General features: G+C 41.0%; 1 pseudogene; it reads left to right on the forward strand.

The window, feature by feature from the left end:
* LOC131255862 (uncharacterized) lies at window positions 1-23,834 on the forward strand (annotated as a pseudogene).
* Window positions 23,835-25,342: the final 1,508 nt, after the last annotated feature.

Genomic DNA, 25,342 nt, shown 5'->3' on the forward strand with positions numbered 1-25,342 from the left:
ACATTTTAATTGGATGAAATCCAAACCTATTCTTCCATGTCTCACTCTCATTCGCACAAACACTCTCCTTCTTCCGGTATCTTTCAAAATTCCACAAATACCCTTCTGCCTTTTCCTCTTCTCTCAAAGAAATTCCAAGAATACCCTTCGCAACCCTCTCCATGGCGAGCAGTAACAGCAGCAACAGTAGCAGAGACGATCCTCTGTCCTTCTCAATCCTTCATCTTCTCCGATCCCAGTTTCTGATGCCGCTGATTCATTTCTCGCCGATCGGAATTCTCAGATCGGCAGCGCCTCCGGACGCTTCCAGAACGACGGCTTGCTTTCTGCTGGGGGTGGCGACGGCGGCAGTGATGTCGAGTTCGGGTCCCTGCGGCCGGAGTTCCGGCAGGGCCCGCTTGTAGGGACGGTGCAGATCTATGAGAGGCACGTGTTCCTCTGCTACAAGAATCCGCAGGTGTGGCCACCCCACGTGAGACTGCGGAATTCGATCGGCTTCCACGGCTGTTGTCGGCGGCCATGACTGTAAGGAAGGGCGAGATGAAGAAGCTGGTAACTCTCTCTCTCTCTCTCGCGTGGATTGATTAGTAGTCTGCTCTGCTACCTGATAATTGTAGTCCACGGATTGTCTTTCATTGTTGGTTGGAACCGTTCATCTGGTGGCTCCTGTGGTTGATGACTTTGGGTTTTGTGTTACTGAATCTTTGCCTGTCAAATCTTAACCGTTGATCTTGTTTTGTATTGATGGGCAATGGGGGGCCTGCCAGTTCGTGGAGAGGTTTTGCAGCTTAGCCAGTTCATTTTGGGGTCTGGTGGATGATAGGGTTCAAGCCCTATCAATCCCATGTGAAAGAGGGGAAGGGTGTCTTCTTGTGTAAAACACGGTTAAAGGTTAAATCATCTCATATTAATTACTCCTGAAAGAACTACATAAAAAAAGGTACAAAATCTTACCTAGCTGGTAAAATAAACACAAATACTAACAACCTATTTAAACTCAAATACTAACAACTAAGTAAATTTCCTAATTTAGAGGAGTAAAAACAGCAACTACTAGATACATCAGCATGCTGGATTTGTAGGTTGGGCACGTACCATTGCCCCACCCTGAAGCTTGTCCATTTACTCATGACGTGAAAAAAAGAAGAAGATCACTCCATAGTTCCCATGTAGCCTCTTCACTTGGCATGCCAGAAAACCTTCACTGTCAAATCAGGGCCAGATTCCACTGGTAACAAATTGGGCGGTTCTGGTTCCTCAATCATGAAGATTTGCATTTATTTACAATGATGGCCTGGTGTGAAGCGTTCATCTTAGTAATGGTAAAGACCTTGATCGCGTCTGATCCTCATATTTTCGGTTGTATCTTTTTAATAGGAGCCATGACTGCTCTAGGCCAAGTTTTCGGGTGGGATTGCATGGGTGCAACATTCGACCCTATACTTATATACCCTCCCGTATCTGTCTATGTTGGCACATGATTAGGTGTTGGTCGTGAAGACATTCTCAAGCATGCAAGCTTTTCCTCCTGGCGACCAACCCCATTGCCTCCTATAGAGTAGAGGGTCGAAACATCAACACTTCTTGGCTAACCTCATCACATAGCCTTTGAATGAACATGCCCATTAGAGCTCGATTTGACCACCCTTCAATGCAATTGGTAAGGTGCTCAAATTCGTCTTGATAGCTTTGGACGGTCCCTGTTCCTTGCTCCAACTTCCCCCAAATAACATCAAGATTCTTGTAATCGGTTGGCCCAAAACGGATCAACATGGCCTCCGTCATTCCCCATCCATGTTAAAATAGGCAAGGAGAACCTTATCAATTTCTACGGTTTGATGGTAGCGAAAAAATTGCTCAAATTTGTAGATGAACTCTAATGGATTGAATCTACCAAAGCGTGAAAAATCAATCCGAGCGAAATGTGGTTGAATCCTTTCGTCTCTTTGTCCGTTTGGATTTGCAGCACTAGATTCTTTGATCCCCGAGTGCTTTCTATTGGTGGTGGGGGGAAGCCGCAAGATGAGGTGCTCCAACGTTTGTTTGATCAATTTAAACTAGGTGTTCATATGATCTAATGCTTTCTCCAAGTGCTCCACATGTTGCTCCAGGCGTCCTCTTGTGTAAAACACGGTTAAATGTAAAAATCATATGGTATTTTATTACTTCCTGAAAGAATTACATAAATAGAGTTACAAAATTTTACCTAGCTGACAAGATAAACATAAATACTAACAACTAAACAAATATCTTATTTAAACACAGATACTAACAACTAATAGATTTAGAAAAGTCAAATTTGTAACACAAAGGGCCTAGGCTAACACATACGCGGTGTACGAAAATATAAAAGATTACGAGAGTGGCCCACGTGGAAGTCCATACTTCCAATTTATCATGAGTAGTGCAACAACCACCTGAAAAGACAATGGCGCCAATAAAATCAGATTTGGGAAAGGGAATGCGATTTACACAAAAAAATGAGATTTTCGTTAGGGTTTTGGGATATAGGGATTGAGATTTGTGTTTTTTTTTTTTTTTGGGAATTAGGGATCAAGGGATTTATGGATTAGGTAGGGTTTGGGAGGGGAATCAAGGAGGGAAAAGTACCAAAAGGGGCCCACATGTGGCAACCCGTACGGACGCACGTGCGTGTGGGTCCATGCGTGAATGGGTAGGGGAAAAGAGAAAGGTGAATTGGGTTGGGTTTTGATGGGTTTAGAAGAGTTGTAAGGGAAGGAAAAAAAGGAAAAGAAGAAGTGGATTACCTTGTTAGAGAAGAGAAAGGGGAAGAAAGCACCTTGGAGGAATCCACCACCAAGCAAGCCTCTACCCTTCCACAATTCAATTGGAAGGGAGGGTTTCTCACAAACCCTAAAAACAAAGAGGAAGAATACCCTTTCAACACAAGGAGCTTTTTTCTTTTATTTTTTCAAGATCCCATTAGGGTTGGACGGCCACCTCTCCTTTGCTTTTATATTAAAACTTCAAAAAAATTACAAATATGCCACTCACTTAAGTGACATAGCCCACCATCCAAAATAAGCAAAGTAAAACACTTACCATCGATCTTGACTGTCCAATAAATTCTAAAAATAACAAAAAACATAAATGAAACAAGATTAGAATCCAAGGGGCTTAGATCTAAAAGATCTGGTGGCCCGATGGCCTGATTGACAAGATCTAACGGTTGGATCGACACAAAATAAAAATTCTATTGCTAAAACTCTCCTAAGCAGCCCACATGCATCATCCCTAAGTCGGGTCTTCCTGATGCACGTCCAATGCATGCGGGGTCTTCAAAATGGCCCGACGGGCCCCATCTGGAACTCGTCTCCCATCCACAAAGAGAGCTGCACTGATGTGGCTGGTCGCATCCGTCTCTAGTACACCTGAATAGGTTCTCAGATGTCCTTATCAATTACGCTACCATAAACATGTTCAAAAGAAAAATTGAATACATATTTGGAATATTTACTTATTTTCAATTTTCTATATATATATATATATTCTACAACTCATCTCCCATTTAGAATTTTTCGAGCAAAAAGAATTTTCAACCGTTAAGGGAGTCATAGCTAAGGAATTCTGTAATGATAATGGTGACTGTAACATCCACCATTGTTACCTTTACGATACGGGTTGTAACGACCGTTACGGTCTCTCTCTGTTTGTTTTTTTTTTTTCTTTTGTTGTTGTTTTTTTTTTTAAATTGAAAGAAAAAACCTGCGAAACCTGTATCGGCCTCTTTCACGGACCATAATGGGGCCGTTACGGCCTTTACAAGGGGCGTAACATAGGCTTTACAGGTTATTTTTTCCATAATGGCCATTATGGCCTTTATGACCTCGTAATGTGTAAACGGTTGTTACGACACACCATGGTCATAGCGGTCGTTACGCCCACATATTGATCGTTACGGCCAATACCTGTATCAGTAACGGTGGTGATCATAACCGTTACTGTTACCGATACAAAATACCTTACTCCCCATAGATAAGGAAACTGTCCATCGTTCTAAGGATCGCAGGGTTTTTGGTTATCCAATCATGTGAATAGTCAACCACTTCACAGAAGGTCAATTAGTTTGCATGAGCTAACAAATTCTCTGAACTCCCTTGATCTGGTGAGCTTGCTTGAGCGTCCGAGCTTTTTTGAGCTGAATCTGATCACATTGAAGTTGCCCTTAATACACCATGGGCCCTCCAAACCTGCTGTTGATTGACTTTTCCTCACTTCAAAAGTCGGCCTTCAAACTTCTCTATTTGGCCCTTGTACATCCGATACCACCCATACTGTCGCGTCCATAGTCCTTGATGGGAGGCATTTAGAGAATTATTGGTGGGTTTTGAATTTTTGGAGTAAGTGGGGTTTGGGTTTTGAAGGTATTTGGTGATCATTGGTGAGTTTTGATTTTTGGACGAAATGGGTTTTCTTTTCGAAAGGTTTTTGTAGATTATTGGTGGATTTTGATATTTAGGGGAAATGAATTTGGATTTTGGAGATTATTGGTGGCTTGGACTTTTGGAGGAAACAGGATTTGGGTTTTGGAAATATTTGGAACTATTCATCGGTTTTGAGTTTAGATATTTGCAATGATTTGGATTGGGGTTTCAAAATATATTTGGACATTAACATGGTTTTGTTTGAATCTTTTTGATATATCTGCAGCTTGACTCTTAGGACTTCTGATGCAGGACCAATGCATGAAATCAAATAATGTGTGAGATTAATCAACAAAATTAAATTAATTAATAAAAATCACAAATCTTGCTAACACCATCACAAATATCAAGCTTCTAAGAGGAAAGCATGCATAGTTTAAGCCTAAGTTGTCAAGTATCGTCTTACATGATCATTAAACATGGAAAACTAGGATTTAATGGATGTAGAGACGTCTAAATAATCATATGGTTATGTCTATTGTAAAGGGGAAGGTTTAATACTACCTAGGGTTTACTAGATTTGGGTGTGGGTGAAGCTAGGATTAGGGAAGTTTGGGGAAAAGGTGAAATTAGGGCTAAATTGAGGAATTGGATGAAGGGATTAAATGATTTAGGTAGTATGAGATGTGAATTAGGGTTTTGGATGTAGGGAAATTAGGGATTTTAGGTTAATTGAAGGATTTGGGGATCCAGGGTTTAGGAATTTGGGAAAATTGGGAGATTTGGGGTTTTAGGAGTAGGGTTAGGGTTTTGAACAATGGATGAAAGGGTTTTGAAGGGGAAATCAAAAGATGCAAGGGGAATAAAGATCTGTATGGACCAACTCATGGGCTCGCACGTATGGTTGTACGGTCAAACGTGTGGGGTCTGGTCGGCTTGGGTTTGGTTTGTAATCATGAGGTTTTGATGGAAATGATAATGAAGAAGAAATGAAGGTGTTTGGAAGGTTTATAGATGGCTTAGGGTGAAGAAAAGAAGAGATTTCAACAAAATACCTCGAATGAAGATGGAAGACTCAAAGGTGGATAACTGGAAGCATCGCATTCCCGTGATTGAAGATAGGCATCAAATCGATCATTGCTCCAAATTGCACAGAACTAGTCTTCACATCTCATGAAGAAGAGAAAACAAAGAGACGGCCCTTTTTTTTTTTTTTTTTTTGGAGAAAATCACCATTAGAGAGAGCTTCACCACCCCCATGGGGTCTTCAACATAGATATTCACCTAGCCACAGAGAGATTGGAGCCCACCTCATCCTCTGATACGTGCGCAAAGGCGTACATGATACTCTGTCCTCATCAATTTCCTTGACAATTGTCGAATTTTGCAGAACAACAGTTTTAGAGATGTTAAATTGAGCTAGTGTTCTTCACCACATTTGAACATTTCATTCTTTAGGGTTAAATTTTTGTGTTGTGATTAAGGTTTTGGAAAATATTTAAGTGTTGGTTTGTTGTTGCCTAATTATTTGAAAATAATTTGCATGTAAGTCCTTGTTTTGAGAATTATGTTATTTGGATTTTGAAGTTTGGACATGGAACATGTTTCTCTAGTATAAAAAGTAGCAGGTAGGTTTTGCTCTTCAAGAATGGTTTTTGGGTTTTGGATGGTACTGGTGGCTTTTGATTTTGGAGGAAATGCAATATGGTTTTCAGATGTATTGATTTGTTGTGCTCTTTTTATTATTTTTTATTTTTTTAAACTCCTATTCACACACACACACACACACACACACATATTCCTTTCTAGTTTGTTTGGAAACGTTGGGATTTGTAATGTTTTGAGTTCCTGAGATAATGAATCAGATTTGACTTTTGGAGTAGAAGTGGTTGGATTTTGATTTGATGATATTGATTTTCTATGGAAATTGATGTGGGGACTAGGTTTGGAGGGATGAGTTAGATCTTTGTTTCACTGTGGCTTTTTGATATTTGGAGAGAGTTATGTGGGAGTTTTAGTCATCTAGATCAATCACATGTTTCTTCATAGGACCTTTGGCTATGCACCAAACAATTTTAATATTATCAAGGCTTGAGTGTGTGATGAATTTACTTGTTGGCCTGATACCTACACTACTGGTGATTCAGTTTTTGGACTGTTTTGAAAGTGTCCTCTTGCCCGATAATCATAGGAGAAATTCATTGAAGAAATTCACCCTGATTTTTAATTCCAAGTCTAACCTTGGAGGTTCTTTGTACAGTGAATGGTGGGAAGGTGATGCTTGCGCCACCCTACATCTCTTCTTTTATGATTCCATCCTATCATAGCCAACTACCAAAAATGTCACGAAACATTATTTGCATAACCCGAAGTAATGCAGAAATATATGAAGATAAATGGATAATTACTGACAAGTATGGTAGGCTTGAGACCATTTGCTACTTGTAACTTGCTGTCCTTGAGGAACTCCTGAACTTGGAGAGTGTTCTCATAACAAGCAAAAGACCAAATGATGCTATACATTTTTTAACAACATTATAATATCTTTGTAACTGACCCCAATTAATTGGATAATGCTTAGATGACTATGATAATAAGTTCTTTGCAATTATTACTCCCATTTATGTGAATCCAGACATAGTTTTTTCGTTGTCTTGAAACTTGACAAATTTGTCTTTCTTTTAGTGATGTTTGGTGTTGTTGTCACTTGGTATTGATTCCCGAATGGAGGAATTAACATCATAGGCAAACAATGGTAGTTAGTTAGTTTGTCGAGAGGAGGTTATGGAAATGTTTGTCTAATCGCAAGAGGAAGCTAATAGTCTCACGCAGCTGCCGGGCTCCCTTCGGGTTGCTCATCAGATTCTTGAGCTCCCGCAACTGCCGGGCTCTCTCTCAAGATGAGGAAATAACTGGAAATGCGCATCTCTCCAGCATCTTCGCTGGATATAGCGATGGCTAGAGAAGGTGAGTGGACACTAATTATGAAGAGGAATCATATCGATAAGAAAAAAGATGTCGATAGCTACCCAACCCTCTTTGTCAAAGGTTTCCCGGAAGGCTGGCTACCCATCAACTTTGCAAGAGTTTTTGGGAGAGCTGGAACAGTGATGGATGTAGTGAGACCTAGACATGAACAAAACGGATTTTACAGGGGGTTTGCTTTAGTGAGAATGAGTTCGGAGAGAGAACTAGCCAAGGCGATTGAGATTCTTCATGGCGAAAGCTTTGGGGGAGTGAAAATGCTAGTCCAGAGAGCAAGGTTCGGTCCGGAACTGAAACGTAAAAAGGGTGCAGGAGAGTACAGACAGAAAAGGCCCCAGTAGTGCGAAGGGAACCCAATCTGGATAGCTTGTATCAGAAAGGAAATTCTTCTTTCAAGGAGGTGCTCACAAAATCAAAGATAGACGGGAAGGATAGAGAAGACACCAGCCGAAAGACGGTATTGACCAATGAAGAGTCGTTAGAAGAATCAAGCGAAGTCCCTTGTGTGATCATTAACCAAGATATTCTCGATCGCTCCAAAATCGAACTCTCTAATTCGGTAGTGGCCTTCATCAAAGAAGGGGCTTCTATAGCTCAAGTCAGAGATTGGATTTATGATTGTTGCAGACTTACACCGGAGAATTACATTATTAAACCTATAGGTTTCAACGAACTCTGGATCAAGGTTGATCTAGGTGCGAATCCGGACCTCTTGATTATGGCTGCGGTGTTGCACAAAGATGGACCGATCTTCTCCATTTAGACTTGGGCGGAATTCTCCGCGTTCGGATTCGAAGATGTGTGGATTCTCATTTGGTCAGTTCCCTTAGAACTCCGGATCGAAGACTTCTTCTTAGCAGCAACATCCCAACTGGGCAGTTTCATTGAAATCGACCCCAAGACAAAGCAAGGAGAGGATATGGGGGTTATCAGAGTTAGGGTGCGACGTAAAAAGGGGAAGTTTCTTCCGTCTTTCATCTACGCTTCGGCCGAGGGTAGAAAACTCATCCTTCCGATCCAACAAGAGAGGAAAAGATGACCCAATCCCCCACTAGGGAGACATTTGGAGGTCCAAAGGGTCTTAGGTATCGACGGACGCGAATAGTGAAGCAAGAGTTGAAGACGAAGGTGTATGTCCTCCTTGCTCAAGAGGACCACCCCTTCCGAGTGGTATTGGAAACCTATGTAATACTAGAGTACCATACCTTTTGACAGACACGTGTCGTATTGTAGAAGGGAGTAGTACTCCTATGGACGGTATAAATTTCGTTGGGCCGATTCAAAGCTCATCTCCTTTACCGATAGACACATGTTCGAAGCAGAAGATAGATATCCTAGCCCTACGTACGTGATCGTCAGAGATGACCCCACATAACTTACCCGATCTCGAGATTCGATACGATTCTTAGAGCATTGGGATAGTGGCTGAGCTTGGCTGCTTCGTAGGGACGCGTGGCAGATATCAAGAGAATTGTCCGGGTTGGGAGCATTTGAACTGAGAGGTTTGGAAGACGCGATTATTGAAAAGTCGGGAGGCTCGGGATTGTCGATTTTCGAAATGCCGGTTCGATTCCCCGATGCCAGCTCGGTAGTCGAAAAGCAGACTCGATACGAGCTTTAGGTTTGACAATGTAGCTTCGGATGCTGCAGACCCAAGTCTCGATGCTCGGAGTAATGATGACACTATTTCATTGCCATTCGAGATGGAGACACGTCTCCGCGTCTGTGATGGCCCGAACCAACACCACTCCATGTACCTGCCGTTTCTCTCTCCGCTGAGGAAGAACTCTACCACTCTCAACCAATCCAGCCAATCGCTCAAAAATATGGAAGGTGAAGATCTATCAGAAGGTGATAGAGATTTTCAATCCTGGTCTTCGTATTGTGAGATCTCACCTGTAAGTCTTTCGTCCTCTACAGAGGGCCTTTCAGAAAGAGGTCTCATTACCCTCTTCCACGAAGACAATGGAGATCACATCACAGAAGCAAAACTCTTTCAGATCAGAGTGGGACTGGTCTTTGAAGAAACGGGAAGAACTCAACTGGTTAGAAAGGATTTTGAAGATCAAAGGGCGGATCTAATCAACATCATCTAAAAGAAAAAATGGATTAGAGACATGATGGGCCATGTGGGAAGGGCCATAGGCTTATCTTTCGACGACTACCCAGAGGACTTTGTAGCCCTTTTCCATTGCATAGAATCCCGTGGGTGACCGCGGATGGCTTCGAGATCTTCGAATAGGCCCTCCACCAAGTCGATTAACAAGAAAAAGCCTCACAGTTTGCACACGAGCCCCCGCTCGTCCAAGGGGGTTCGTCGGAATTGCATTAAAGGAGGTCCTCGAGGCAGATCAGTTTCCTAAATGAAGATTATTTCTTGGAATGTTAGAGGGGTGGGATCCAAACACGCGAAGGATCATCAAAGATATTTGTGAGAGATGTGAAGCGGACATCATCTGTCTTCAGGAAACCAAGGTTCAGAATTTCTCTGATTCTCTGCTAAGTACGCTCTGGAAAGAAAAAGGCGCGAGGTGGGTCACGCTGGACGCTATTGGACATGCTGGAGGAATCCTGGCGGCATGGAAAATCTTTATCTTGGTTCCTTCTCCAATCCTGGAATGGATCATTCTTTGTATCGATAGTCCTTAAAGAGATTGCTTTCGATTTCTTGTCTTATTACAGCAGTCTACGGTCTACATCAGGAGGACAGAAGGAAAGAGTTCTGGGAAGAATTGTATGAAGCTAGGTTCAAATTCGACGGCCCGTGGTGCATAGGGGGTGATTTCAATGTTACGAGATATGTGGCAGAAAAGTCCAGTGGGGGCAGAGTTTCTTCTTCCATGCGCTTTTTCTTGCAATGGATTGACGATCAGGAATTGGTGGATCTCCCCCTGTCTGGATCCAGATTCACTTGGTCGAATGGTAGGACCACCCCGATTCTTGCTAGGTTGGATCGTTTCCTCATCTCAGTCGAGTGGACAGAAGCCTTCCCTCCGTTTCTCAATCTCTCTTGCCGAAAGCTACCTCAGATCACAGTTCGCTATTCCTTGATGTCGAATTTGGTAATTGGGGGCCAAAGCCGTTCAGATTCAAGATCTCCTGGTTAAAGGTTTAAGGTTTCCATTCTATGATCAGGAACTGGTGGATAGGATTCAATGTTGAAGGGTTCGTGGGATACAGGCTAGGTACTAAGCTGAAAATGCTCAAGGAAAACATTAAGGGGTGTAAAACCAATGATCTCAGGAAAAGGGATTTGGAGACATACCAAATTCTGGCTGAATTGCAGTCGATTGATCGCAACATTGAAGATTCTTTGATGTCAATAGATACACTTCTCAGAAGAATTCATCTTACTCGAAGTTATGCAGCCAGGATGTCTGAGGATGAGGTATCTTGGAGACAAAAATCTCGATCTAAATGGACTAAAGAAGGAGATAAAAATGCTAGGTTCTTTCATTGTATCGCTAGTGCTCGGGCCAGAAGTAACAAAATCTGTAGTCTTGTGGTTAATGGGGTTCGACTAGAAGATAAGCACAGTATCTCGGAAGAGGTAGTTCGGTTCTGTTCTGATCTCCTTCATAGCGAAGGATGGCAACGGCCCAAGTTGGACCTTTTGCATTTTGATTGTATTTCTGAAGTGGAAGCCAGGGGTCTTGAAGCTCAATTCTCGCCTGAAGAAGTTAAGGGGCAGTGGACGCCCTAGGAGGAGATAAGGCTCCTGGTCCTGACGGTTTTCCGATCACTTCCAAACGTTTTGGGAAGTGATTAAGGAAGACATGATGGCTTTCTTCTCAGAGTTTCACGCCAGAGGTCGCCTTTCGATAGCTCTAGGGGTTTCCTTTATTGCTCTCATTCCCAAGTCTCAGGGTGCTGATTCTGTGAAGGACTTTAGGCTGATCAATCTTCTGGTCAAGCTCGTATAAGATTTTGGCCAAAGTCTTGGCGTCTCGTTTGAAAGGGGTTCTAGGCAACATTATTTTAGAAAACCAAAGTGCATTTATCCCGGGAAGGCAAATCATCGACAACGCTCTTATCGCCTACGGATGTTTGGACTCGAGTCATAGATCGGGATCTAAGGAGTCTTCTTTGCAAGTCGGATATTGAGAAAGCTTATGATCATGTTGATTGAGACTTTCTTCAATATATGTTGTCTCGAATGGGGTTCGGGTCCAATTGGAATGGTTGGATTAAAGAATGTTTACGGTCCGCCTATTTCTCGATCCTCCTCAATGGTTCCCCGAAAGGGTTCTTTAGCAGCTCGAGAGGCCTTCGACAAGGTGATCCGCTGTCTCCGTTCCTATTTCTTATCATCGGGGAGGCCCTATCCAGAATGTTGAGATCAAGCCAAGAAGAAGGTATTATCAGTGGCTTCAGGGTTAAAGGTATGAATGATCTCATATCCCACATCCAATTTGCAGACGACGCCCTCCTTTTTTGTGAGGCAGATTTTGATAAAATCAGCAATCTGCGTACAATCATCAGATGTTTTGAAGCTACTTCGGGCCTTAAAGTCAATTTGGAAAAATCTAAGATGTTCGGTGTGAATATGAAGGAGGAAGAGCTGCATCAATTTGCTGATTTCTTTCAATGCTCCACAGGAAATTTTCCGAGCACCTTTGTTGGTCTCCCCCTTTGTATTGGCAAGCCCCCGAAGATTTTATGGGACAATTATCGATAGGTTTGAAAGGTAATTAGCCAGATGGAAATGCAGATATTTGTCGCTTGGTGGTCAGCTCACGTTGATTAAATCAACACTTTCGAATCTGCCCTTGTACTTCATGTCCCTCTTCAAATGCTCGCCCTCGATCCTGTCGACGCTAGAGAGATTGAGAAGAGATTTCCTGTGGCATGGGAAAGAGGAGAAGAAAAAATTTCACCTTGTTCAATGGAAGGAGGTGTGTAATCATGTGAAATTAGGAGGAGCAGGGCTCAGAGATCTGAAAGATATGAATCGGGCCCTTCTAGGTAAATGGACCTGGAGGTTAGGGACGGAAAAAGGGACTCTATGGAATACGTTAATCAAGTGCAAATACGGTTGTTCAGCGGGAGGATGGTGGATCAAAGATTCCTCAGCTTATCATGCTTCTTGTCTTTGGAAAGATGTCTTATCTGTCAAAAAAGAGGTGCTTAAAGGAATTAGATTTGCTGTAGGGAAGGGAGAGAACATTTAGTTCTTGGAAGACACTTGGGTGGGAGATGTGGCCCTAAAAGATGGTTTTCCTAATATATTTCGTCTAGCTCCTAATCCTGGTGCATCAGTAGCCGACTGCTATTCCTTTCGAGGGGATGAAATTATTTGGAATCCTAGCTGCTGCAGAAATCTGCTAGATAGGGAGATTGAAGAATAGGCAGCTCTTCTTGGGTGTATCAGCAGTACTAATCCAGATCTGTCTGGAGAAGACAGGCTCCTTTGGAGTCTCGACAAGCTGGGAAAGTTCTCCACCTCATCCTTTTACTGCTGCCTCAGTAGTATCCCCTTCCCCTCGGCTGATTTAATGACCCATCATGTGTGGAAGTATAAAGTTCCCCCTAAGATAGCAGTCTTCGGGTGGCTGGTGGGTAAGGAGAAGTTTCTGACTGTCAACAATCTAAGAAAGAGGGGAATGATTCTCACAAATGTCTGCCTATGTTGCTTGACTAATGAGGAGTCAGTAGATCACCTTTCCATCCAATGTCCCTTTTTCAAGCGGGTTTGGACGGCAACCTTACAGTGGTTCGGTCTAGCGTGGGTGTTTCCAGATTCGACGAATCGGCTTCTTAAAGCTTAGCATGGCCCTTCCCTCGGGAAGGAAAAGACTATTGTTTGGAGAATGGCCCTCCTGGCTGTCTAGTGGGCAATATGGGAAGAAAGAAATGGGACGTGCTTCAACGATATCTCTAACTCGCCGGAATCAGGACGATGTAGAGTTCATCATTATTTAGCTGAATGGGCCTCTATCTGTATTAACTTAGATGGTTGTAATCTTTTTCCTTTTCGAGGGTGATCATTCCGTCACCTCAGCGGCCTGATCTCCTCCCCTTTGTTTTTGCTGTTTTTTCCTCTTTATAAAGTATCAGTTATCTCTTAAAAAAAAAATGGTAGTTAGTGTGTGTAAATATCCTTTTATTGATTATGGGACCCTTCATTGAAGTCGTAGAGGATCTCTCTCTCTCTCTCTCTCTCTCTCTGTTTAAGGGTAATACATCTGTTTCCATTGAATAGTTGCAAAGACAAAAATCAAAGCAGTAAAAGGATACAACCAAAAATTACAACCCGAATAAGGATGAAACTACATAAACATTTACATTCTTAACCCAGATACCCATTCTAATACATTTCTTTTGGATTTTCAAACTACTACTTCCCATGAGCCATGTTTGTGTTGGAAGCATCGCCTATTACGATCCACCCCATATATTCTAAAAAACTGATAACAAGACAAGGCGCAATGCTGACTTTTCCTCAGAAACCTGTTGTGCTAAGCCCAAAGTGAATCTACTCCTGATTGTGGCATAACCCAGTCAACACCAAAAGATGTTACAAACGCGAGTCAAACTTGCTGCATGAAAGAGCAATGAATGAAAAGGTGATCTATCGATTTTGCATTGTTCATACACATTTGGCAAATGTTGGGGAGGATCATAGACCTTTTCTGGAGATTGTCTATGATTAAGATTTTCTTTTACCCAACTAACCAAACAAAAAAGCCACCTTGGAAGGTGCATCGTAGAACCAGAAAGCATGAAAATGTTCTTGTCTTCTTTACCTCGCCCCTTGCTTGGACACGATATTTGGAAACTATAATTTCTTTCCACAACTTGCCCACTTCGGATCCAAATCTCCACTACCACTTTCCTAGCATTGCCACATCCATAGACTCCAACACTCTAATGTTTTCCCCACATCAGAAAATAAATCGCACACCTCTTCTCACTCTAGTAGGTGGAATTTATGCTTTTCTTTGGCCTCTCTGTATAAGAAGTCATGCCTTAACTTTTCCAGCCTATCCAAATCTGACTTCAGACACTTAAATAAAGACACGAAGTAGAGGGGAAGGTTGGAGCTGCGTTGGTAAGAGTGATTCGACCTCCAATTGACAGATGGCGGCTCTTCCACGTCGATAACTTCCCCTCGAACCTTTCAACTACCCTACTCCACAAATGTTTTGCCTTTTTTCCTAAGCATTGCCAAAGGCCCAAATAAATGGATGGAAAAGACCCAATTCCACACCCAAATGCATCTGCAGAAGTAGATACTTCCGCCTTGGATAGCCTAATGCTTAGCTTCTCACTTTTTCTAACATTAATCGTTAGTCCTGACAGGGACTAAATCTTTAGTCCCCCGCTTGTTAGATGAGCTGGTGGAGATAGTGTAGCATGTGTGAGTGATCCAGGGTTCTACCCTTAGTAATATTACATTTCAAAAAAAAAAAAAAAAAACTTTAGTCTTGACACCTCTTCGTAACATTTCAAAGTTTTCCTTAAGTATCCACCATCAATGTTTCTGCATCACAAAATAGAATTGTATCATTTGCAAATTACAAATGAGATATCTGGTCCCCACTCCCCACTCCTTTTTAGGTGAGACTAATCCTTGTGGATGCACGCAACCACTTGCAAACCACGTGCATCGGGTAATCCGAGGGAGGGGAATCAAACTCGCGTCCGTGGGGAGCAAACCCATGGTGCTAGCCATTCGCAAAAACCCTGTGTGGGTTTCCAGTCCCCTTCTTGTGATTCTTTGAAACCAGAGATAAGGCCTGCCTCTTCACCTTTTGCTAACATTCTACATAAAGCTTCCTCTACCACTACACATTTCAGGCCATTATTAAGGTTAGCTGCATGGAAAATGTGCCCTAGTCCAAAAATTGAGCTAGTGCACTCATTAGGTGGAAGCTGCATGTACATTGAATGTGGACTGTTGGTCATACTTTTGTAACGATTCATTTTTCTGGAATGCATTGGCTCTCCATGACCTGCATGAGTTTTGGGCCTAGGATGCATTACTCGATAATAGAAAAAAGCTTTTATCGTGCACATGTGGGTGGCATGGGCATCTATGGAGCACTTGTTCTTGGTGTCTAAGATAGGTTTGTTCCTCATCATCATCTAAGCCTTCACCGAACTAATTGGTGTCGGCCAAGTAGCATTCCTCATAAATAATATTGTTATTAGAAGTAGGCAGTACAGCTTTTTCACCATCCCTGGCAGAGATAAATTAGTCATTATTGTGTTGCATTAATTCTTCAATTGCATACACAACTGTTGTTATAGGCTAGAGATGAACCCTTCTCTCTTATCCTCTTAAAAAAAAAGAACTCTATTTTTCTCTCTTTTTCATTTTCTTTTTGCTCGTTCTTTCCTTCAACAGACCCGCTTAACCATATGTGAGGGGCATGATGGCACCGAGACATCAAATGGAGATGTATTGATCTTTCCAGACATGATTAGACACAGGTTAGACCACATGTTACATTCAAGTACCTTTTGGTTGCTTGTGCATCAAACGTATGAAGTTTCAACATTGTTTTCCTTTGAGGAATGGTAGTCGCATAGGGCTGTGTGCCCATTTGCTGGAGTAAAACACAAGCACCTTACAGGTGCCAAAGCAGCACTGACGTTTGAGATCCAGGTTGCTCATCAGGCAGGCTCCACGATGAAAGTGCCATGGCCTGAAAATAAGTCCTGTCTACTTTTCAGGTCTACCACATGTTTGTTAAAAAAAAAACTGTTAAAAACAATGACCAGTGACCCCATTCCACATACATGTGCAGCTCACCTGATTGGTGGACCCTCCTATTTATTGAGCTCGGCCACATTCACCATAGGGCCTGCCTGATGAAAAGCTCAAATATCGCCATTGTCTACCACTACCAGTCTACCACACATGTTTGGTGCTTGCTGATGCCTGCCTGCAAGTAGCGTTTCTCCTTTTATTTTTCTAGATTCGTTCCACTGATTTTAAACGTGTGCAAGGTTACAGGGGATTGATGCATTTTGATATCGACACATTTGTGGAAGAAGTACTCGTGAAAGATACTGAATGGCTACCTGGAACATCTGAAACTCTAAAGGGTTCATACGTTTTCGTATGTTCTCATGGGAGCAGAGATCGGAGATGTGGTGTTTGTGGTCCTGCTCTCATTATGAAATTCAAAGAAGAGATAGATGCACGTGGCCTGCAAGGTCAAGTGTGATGCAGGACATGGAAAATTAAATATGATATGCAAGATTTCAGGCTTAGATCCTACCAATTCAGAAACAATCACACAAATTCCACGTCCCATATGAAAATCCAAACATTCAATTAAAAAGGGGAATCTATGCGGGTCTAAGCCGACACAGGCTAGAACTGGACCAATAAAAATTATAAACCCAATAATGTCAAAGGGAAATAAAATCAACTACTCATGCATAAAAATCAGTCTCTAATCCAAGGAATTCCGTAATTTCAATTCAAGGAACCCTAAGGTGATAAAAAGAGGCAAATCAATTAGGGATCATGTGATCTAGGGTTAGGATTCATGAAAAACGGCTATGAGAGAATAAAAGAGGATAAAAACCTGAGCCAAAAGATGATCCCGTGTGTGGATAACAACAATGGCCCAGACGGACGTGCGTGTGATCCCGGTCGCACGTGTGTGGGGCCCACTATTCAGAAAAAGGCCACCTTGGCCCTGGTCGACCAGAGATGGACTCCAAAACTCCAAAATCTCAGCTCGATCGGATGTACGGTTTGTGCGTGGTGCTCCGCCGAAGTTTCAGCTCGCCTGCGGGCCAAAATCTGGAAACCTGCTGTAATGAAGAAATCTGATGCAACAAAAGGACAAATTAGAAGTACGGATGGTGGGGGAAGATGGAAAAAAAGATGATGGAAGATGGGGGTGAATTGGGATCGATGTGGCTTCGCACCACGGTAGTTAGCCCTTCGAAAAGGGAGGGCTTCGCACCCGCTTTTGAATTCTTCCACAACTCACGAAGAGAGCAGAAAAATAAAGCAGAAATTTTTTATTAACTTCAATGAATGAAAAGAACTACAAGGGGTGCCTATTTATAGGGAGAACCTTATACTCAAAAACTCGCACCATGTGCGACACCTATTACTTAGCGATGAAGTAAACTAAAATAAAAACCAAACAAGGAAATCTAAAGCGTTCACGATGTTCTAAATAATAACAATAAGCAAAATCTAAAATATAAAACCAATCCGACGAGTGGGCCACAATCATGAGATCCTATGGTGGGCTTTTCTTGACTATCGGGCCACTTTTCTGAACCAAAACTTGACTTCTAGCTAGGAGGCCCTCCCTGGACGTCGTCATCGAGCCAGATCGATGGTGGGGTCCTCCTACGTACGTACATGCGTAGGGGGGGCGGCGTGCGTGCGCGTGATGTCCCCATCAAAGTGTCTATCAGCCCCTGCTCCACATATTGGGGGCCATAAATATGTAGGAAATGTCATTATATTTGGTCCAAATCTCGATGGAGAACTGACAGGTCATTGGTAAGTGGAACCCATACACTTGATTTATAGCCAGTGCTTTAAATAGCGGTAGCGTGTTGCGTAGCATTTAACACTCCGTAGCGTGTAGCGTAAGCTACACAATACTTCTATTTTTTAATTCGTAGCGTGTAGCGAAATAGCGTAGCGTGTAGTGTAATCTACACAATACTTCTATTTATATATATATATATATATGTTAAATATTAAATAGTAAGAAAAAAGCAAAATATATAAATGTCACATTCTTCAAAAAAACATACATCACAGTGGACCCTACGCATGTGGGCCATGCCATACATACACCACAGTGAACGCCACGCGTGTGGGCCATGCCATACACACACAACAGTGGACCCCACGCATGTGGGCCATGCCATACACACACCACTATGGGCCCCACACATGTGGGCCATGCTATACACACACCACAATGGTCTCCACACATGTGGGCCATGCCACACACCATAGTGGACCCCACGCATGTGGGCTATGGCTGCGCATGTAGGCCATGACATAAAACACCATAGAGGACCCCCGCACATGTGGGTTGTGGCATAGAACACCACAGTGGACCCCACGCTTGTGTCCCACGTGATGGTTGGATGGGTCAAATCCATGCCATACACACCACAACCCCCATAAAAAGAAAAAAAAATGAAAAAAATGAAAAAATAACACAACATTTCAGCATAAATAAAAATAAAACTTATTAACAATGATTAAAGGGCCGAAACATACCTTAAATAGAGATTTAATCAACTGAAAATTGATTTTTGGGAGCTACGTGTCCACGCGGCTGCGAAAAGAGGGATACGCGATTTCTCCCTTGTTTGGGCTTCAATACTCCTGAAATTCCAGCAAGATGATGCTCTTGTAATTCCGATTGAACTCCAAAAATCGGATTTGAGAAAGGGCTCTTCGAAATCTTGGAATCAAAGCTTCAAAAATGGGGAACCTGCGGCTGCTGCGGCATTGCAATAGGGCTGTTTGAAAGCCCTATTGCGATTGTTTTAAGTTATAGAAAAAAAAGACTTATAATATGAGTCCCCCACCACCTACTCAAAAGGAAAGATGCCCAGTCACCACCATTTAAAAACAAGTTTTTAACTAAAATGACTTTTATTTTAAAATTCTTACGGTAGTCCTGAGGCGTACGCAATATACGCTACACACTACGTATGTGTAGTGTACGCTACAGCCCTTATAGCATACGCTACTGCGTATTTACGCTATTTTATACGCTACGTAGCGTTTTTTGTACGCTATGCTACACGCTACGCTACCACGCTATTTAATACACTGTTTATAGCTTATCTTCTATGCCAGTCACTTGTTTATGGTTTCATCTTTTATTTCTAGTTTCCAAAATGTTCAGGGAAATTCATTTGCATTAAATAGTTGAAGAAGTATAGCTTACTGAGATGCATGATTCTGAACAAGTAGGGCCTTCTGCAATCCAGACTGTGATCTGATTGGCCCCACCATGGATGGGGGATGGGCCAAGATATCTCAACTTTGAAATATCAAAAAATCTTATAAATCTTTGGCCTATTGTCCAATATGTGAGATTTTTAGGGCATCTTCCTGTCCACCACCATGATATCCATTGATCAATTGTCTTCAGACTGGATCAGTGTAGTATCGTCCACACTGTATAGATGTTTGCCTCTGTTAATTCCTCAAAAGAATATTCTCTTGTTAGTTTTCATGGTGTGGTCCATCAGATCAAATGACTGTAATCTGGATCACTGCACTGTGGGCCTTACATGTACAGTATTGCAAAAATCTCAACAAATGTTCCTTATACCTCTCTCTCTCTCTCTCTCTCTCTCTCTCTCTCTCTCTCTCTGCCTCCCTCTCTCTCTAAAATGTTTTAGAGTAAAATGGAATTCTAGTCATCTGGTTATGTTTTTCACAGGTATGGGTATGCCACTCCAAATGATGTCCCAGTTTTGCTTGAGCAGCATATTGGCAGAGGAGAAATTGTAGATGCACTGTGGAGGTAACTTTTCATTCCTGAATTAGCTCATCTTGATTTCAATATTTCTGATTGTTTTCTTTCTGCTTGTCTGTATCAAAGGTAAAACTTTCTTATTCCAAGGAAAATTCAATCATTTTATGTTTAATTTAGAACTATTGAAATAGTAACTGCAATACAATTTCTTAGAGAGAGTTTTGTGCATTAGGATGCATTCCTTGACATGAGTATCACCTAGTGGCCAGTATGGGATGTTGGAATTAGTTTGGCTTGCTTTATTTTCGTTTGTCATTTCTCTATGAGAAGGTTTGAAATTGGTGTATCAGATTCGGGTATCATATCACTGATACGGCTCTGTATCGACCTGTATTGGGCTGTTTATGAACACAAAAAACAAAGGTAGGATAACACAAATCGGGGAAGCTTAATTTATGAATAACAACAACAAATACAAATACAAAGTCAAATATGAGGGAACTTAAAAAAAAAAAGGGATAGAGAAGAGGGAACTGTTGGGAATTCACTTGCCCAAAGAGAGGGTATATCCAATGAGAGGAGTCATGACCTTTCCAAATAAACTACAAGAAACTCTCATCGAAGTGGAATAGAAATTCTTGAATGCCTTTGCTAGGTTTACATATGGGCACATATAGAAGCGGGTCCCCTTATGGGAAAATGCAGTCATCGTTGACCTGTTGGACCCAGCGCCCAGGTGGTTTGGTCAATAGTGGGTCAAGAAATATTGAATGGTGATGTGGATGATCTCTTTGACTGCCATCAATCATCATAAAAAATGATTTTACCAAAACTTTTTCAGATTTATCTTTTAGCCACATCATTAACTCTGCCTTAGAGATGGATGGATGACAATTTGAAAGCATATCTAACAACCTAATCAATTCATCCATCTCTTCATCTTTCAAATTTCTTCTACAAGGAGCCCAGGTAATTTCGTTGCCATGAAAAGAGAAACAATGATCAACCGAAATATTTCCTCTTGAAACACTTGAAAGAAAGATATAGGATAACCATTAAGCTTGGGGGCTTTATCCCTTCACAAATTTGAAATAACTTAATCTCCTCATTGATCAAAACTAATCAATTTACATCTTCCTCACTTATAAAATTAGAACCCATTACAGATGGTTTAGCTAAATTGAGTGTCTTAAAAGTCCCATAAATGCATGTTAGGATAGTTGAGATCTGTGTCCTATTGTGATTTTATTCTAGGCAGTCATGTGTGCATGTTGCGTGCGTGCATGGGTGTGTGTGCATGTATATGTTTGTGTGCGAGTGCATGTATGTGCGTTCATGCATACACATGAGCCTATGTGTGGGCATTTTAGCTTCAGGTTAGCTGGATAAGGTGTATTATCTCTGGTTCTGCCTTTTCCTTTCTTGTAATTGCTTTGTGGCTTTTCAATAAAAATTCCATTCATTAAAGAGGGCAAATTATCCAGAGAAGGTCATTGCTATTCTTCTTGGATAAAGCGATAAACGCTTCGAGTTAAACCACTTCATTGCAAATTGCATGCTTGTTTGCTTTCTTCTATCATTTTCCATTCTTATGGTTCTTCCATAGAAGAATTTAGTTCTTTTACAAATTATAATGTGAAATCTCTTTCCTATCAGTTTGTTCCCTAGGTCTCCTGGCCCTCCTTTGGTAAATCCGTGTATGATATTTGCATGTTCCCTTCTTTTCTCGCCTTTGGCGGGATTTTCAATAAATTTAATATTATATATCTCTCAAAAAAAATTTGCATGTTAGACATGCTATATATATATATGACACTTATTTCCAAATTTGGGTGGTGTTGTTGTTAGAACCTATTTCCGCACTACCATGGCATTTTGTTCAGGCCTATTTTTCATTATGGGTTCAGAGGCAAAACTTGACCCAACCTGCCAACATGACTCGGACCGACTCAAAAAGTGAGGTTTGGGTCGACCCATTTCCCCTATAGGTTGGGTTTGGGTTTGTGCTTTGTCAACTCGAAATCAAATGGGTTGGGTTTGGGTTGTGTTTTGTCAACTCGAAATCAAATGGGTGGGGTTAGGGTTTGCTTGGCCGGACCCAGCGGTCATGAATATATTTCCCCTTGCTTCCTCGCTATATGTGTGTTTATATTATAATATAATGTAATTTTAAAAACTATGAACTTAAGTTATGATGGTTGTAATTTGGAGATCTAAATATGTGGTTGATTGTTTATATTTTTTCTACAAAATGCAAATATTATTATTTTTAATTTATTTGTTTATATATTTTTTAATTAAATTGGTCATGTGGGTTAGGTTTGGGTTGGCCTGTCAACCACTTTAATAAATTGGCTGGGTTTGGGTTGAACCTAAATCTCATTATGATTGGAACCCAACCCGTCCCAAACCCAACCTCACATGACCCATTGCCACACCAAATAGTGGGAATTGAAAATTTGAAATACTTCACTCAAAATGGAAATGGGTGTTAGGAAATCAATTAGGGATGTGTAAAAAGTGACTCCCATAAATCATAATGTTCATTATCTTTTAGCCCATGGGATACATTTTACCAATAGATAATTTGTCATTGAGTCATCTACTACTGCTATAATTTTCGGTTGTTGTATATCAATAATTGCAATAAACATTTTATTATTTTAAATAATGTTTATGGACATTCAGCAAATTTGACTTTCAAAAGCAACCATTGATCTCATCTTTCTATTTGTGTCCACTGCTGACACACATGTCAATGTTCAAGTTTAATAGGTTCATCTGTTAATATATGGCTGATTCGCTTATGTCTGTGCAACTTTCTTTGTACGGGGACTCTTTATCTATTTCATTGATGGATCTTTGTTTTCTTCAGTTTGATGGGCTTTTTCTCAACGATTTTTTGTTATTTGTTAAAGGAAAAAACCTAGTTTCATGTATTACTCGTGTAAGAATCAAGATTTGTTAAAAAAAATAAAGTTATGAAGAAATGGAAAATAAAAAATATAAATAAGTGCAATATAACTATTTTATCATTTGAAATAATCTAGGACTTGTTGGCAAATCAGTCTTTCAAAAGTCACCTTGTTGTACACCATATATTCCAAAACTAACCGCAGGTCATGTCATGGAAGAATTCTCACCAATGCACCGTCTGGACAATTTTGTACCCATTTATCTCAAAGAATGTAATAACTTCAATATAGTTTGCTCCGACATATTGCTATGACTAATTGAAAAGTATTATTTTTCTCCATACTTTGAGAATTTTACATGCTTCATCTAAGAAAACTATTGCTGTTAATCATGGAATTCATGTTTAATCATGAACCATTTCAATCGTGTCTGAATTGAATCACATGCTGCGAATTGTCAATTCTAGCATTTTAACAAGAAGTCATACTAATATTTGGAGGAACTTTTACCGAGAATGGGTTCTAGCTGTGGATACTTATGCTTTGTGCCTAGCTATTCACGTATGTGTGTTTGAATGTATATATTGATTTGTGCATGTTGACTTTGATTTCAGGGGTCAGATGGGTTTGTCGGAGGAGGACCAAAAGAAGGCCCAGGACCTCAGATTTCGACTCAATGAAGAAACCAATGCAGAGAAAAGTGCAAAAGAATTTACCCAAGCAGTTGAGATTGGAAGCAATGTGAATGAGAGCCAGATTGATGTGGTTGGATGCTGCCAAGGTGCCGGAAACTCTTCTTGTTGCCAGAATCCAAGTCCAAAGGAGAAAATTAAATGCAATCAAGTCAATGGAGAGGGGGTGAAGAGCAACAAAGTAAGAGCAAGCAATAGTGGCAAAGGGGCTTGCACTCGCAGGGCATGTGCAATGCCAACATGGTTCGAGAGTTGGGAACAGGACACATATGCAGCCCTTGCAGTCGTTGGGGCAGTTGTGTCAGTCGCCATAGCTTACAACTGTCACAGGCAGTTGAGATAAGAAGTCTTTACCTTCACAAGCTATAGTGGGTAATATATTTTTTTTGTTCTTTGTTTTTTGTATTGTATTCTATGTTACATAGTGCCTATGTTTTAAAATGGTAGAATTTGGTTGTATTTTGTGTATGATCTATAGAAAATCAAATAGAAGAAGTCCAATCTTTTTAGAAAATAGGCAACTAAGTTACATGACTTGGGTTATGATCTTTATTGCAATTAATTCAAAAAATCCCATCTTTGCTTCTACTTTCATTTATTCCTCATAAGGGTTGTTTGGATGTACCCAAAATGCAAATTGCAGTGTGTTATTCACATGTTTGCATTTTAAAGTAGCAACTGTCCCCTTGTCTTAAATGGAGGGCAATGTACCACTTGCCCTCGTTTATGAAATAACATCAAAGCATGAATGAAATGAAAATGGGTCCAACTCCTTTTCATCCTATATCTTCATTCTGGGCAGCATATGGGATGAGCCAGCTGCAGCATTGCCTGATTAATACATTGTTCTTATTGGTAATGGCATGAAATGCCTATAGTGCAATTCAGGGTGGATGACTCTTATCACCAGTGTGAAGGTCGTTGGCCTCTGCCGACCTCCAATCTTCTAACATCGGAGTAAGTGTGTCCCACTTTTCAATCTTGTGATTATCTCAGTTGGATTCAAATGGAAAATGTCTTGGGAGCAGGCAGTTGTGTCATTTTCCTCCCTGACAGAAGGGTGCATTTGGATATTGCTTGAATCATGCTGGAATCATTAGTTGCTTTGAAAATTTTTGAATTGATGGTTGGCTCTGCTATGTTTGGTGTGATTTGAATTTTGAGAAATACAATAGATGAATGTAGGCTCTTTTTTTTTTCATATATTTCTGCCATTATCAATGTCTAAAACATTCTAACATTGAGATTCTGCACTAATGGAGGATCCAGTATATGGATGGACTCGATCAGTATATCTTGCTGCTACACGCCGGTGAGAGAAATATATTTTATTCAAATTCTCTGGACTCTACACGCCAGTGAGAGAGCTATATTTTATTCAGATTCTTCGGACTCTACTGTTTCATCTGCTAGTACAAGGATGCGTTGATGATATCAATCGCGAGGGTTAAGCGTTTTGTAAGTTGAACATCTGTGAGAGGTTTGATCAACACAAAAGCGTTTATAACAGTTGTGAATGAAATTTGGTGAGGTTTGATCAACACAGAAGTGTTTATAACAGTTGTGAATAGAGCTGTACACCAACCAAGTTAGCTTGGTTAGCTTGCTCGACTCAACTCAAAAAAGCTTGATTCAATTCGGTTCAAAACCTTGACTCGACTCGGATCGAACCCCAACTCGAATCGAACTAGTTCAGTGACTCGGTTAATTTGATATTTATGTTGCTCACCAAGTGTTTGATGAAATGACTCAACAAAGTGTCAGCTGGTGACGAGGAAGGTATGGATAAGAAACGAATATCCTTGTATCTTGATTTTGATGTTGCCTACCGAGTGTTTGATATAATACCTGTAAATTTTTGTTGCTATTTTACATACCTTGAGAAATTGAAGGTGCACTCCATGTGTTTGAGAAAATGCTACACATGC

Source organism: Magnolia sinica, chromosome 9 (assembly GCF_029962835.1).
Source record: "Magnolia sinica isolate HGM2019 chromosome 9, MsV1, whole genome shotgun sequence".
Classification (NCBI taxonomy): domain Eukaryota; kingdom Viridiplantae; phylum Streptophyta; class Magnoliopsida; order Magnoliales; family Magnoliaceae; genus Magnolia; species Magnolia sinica.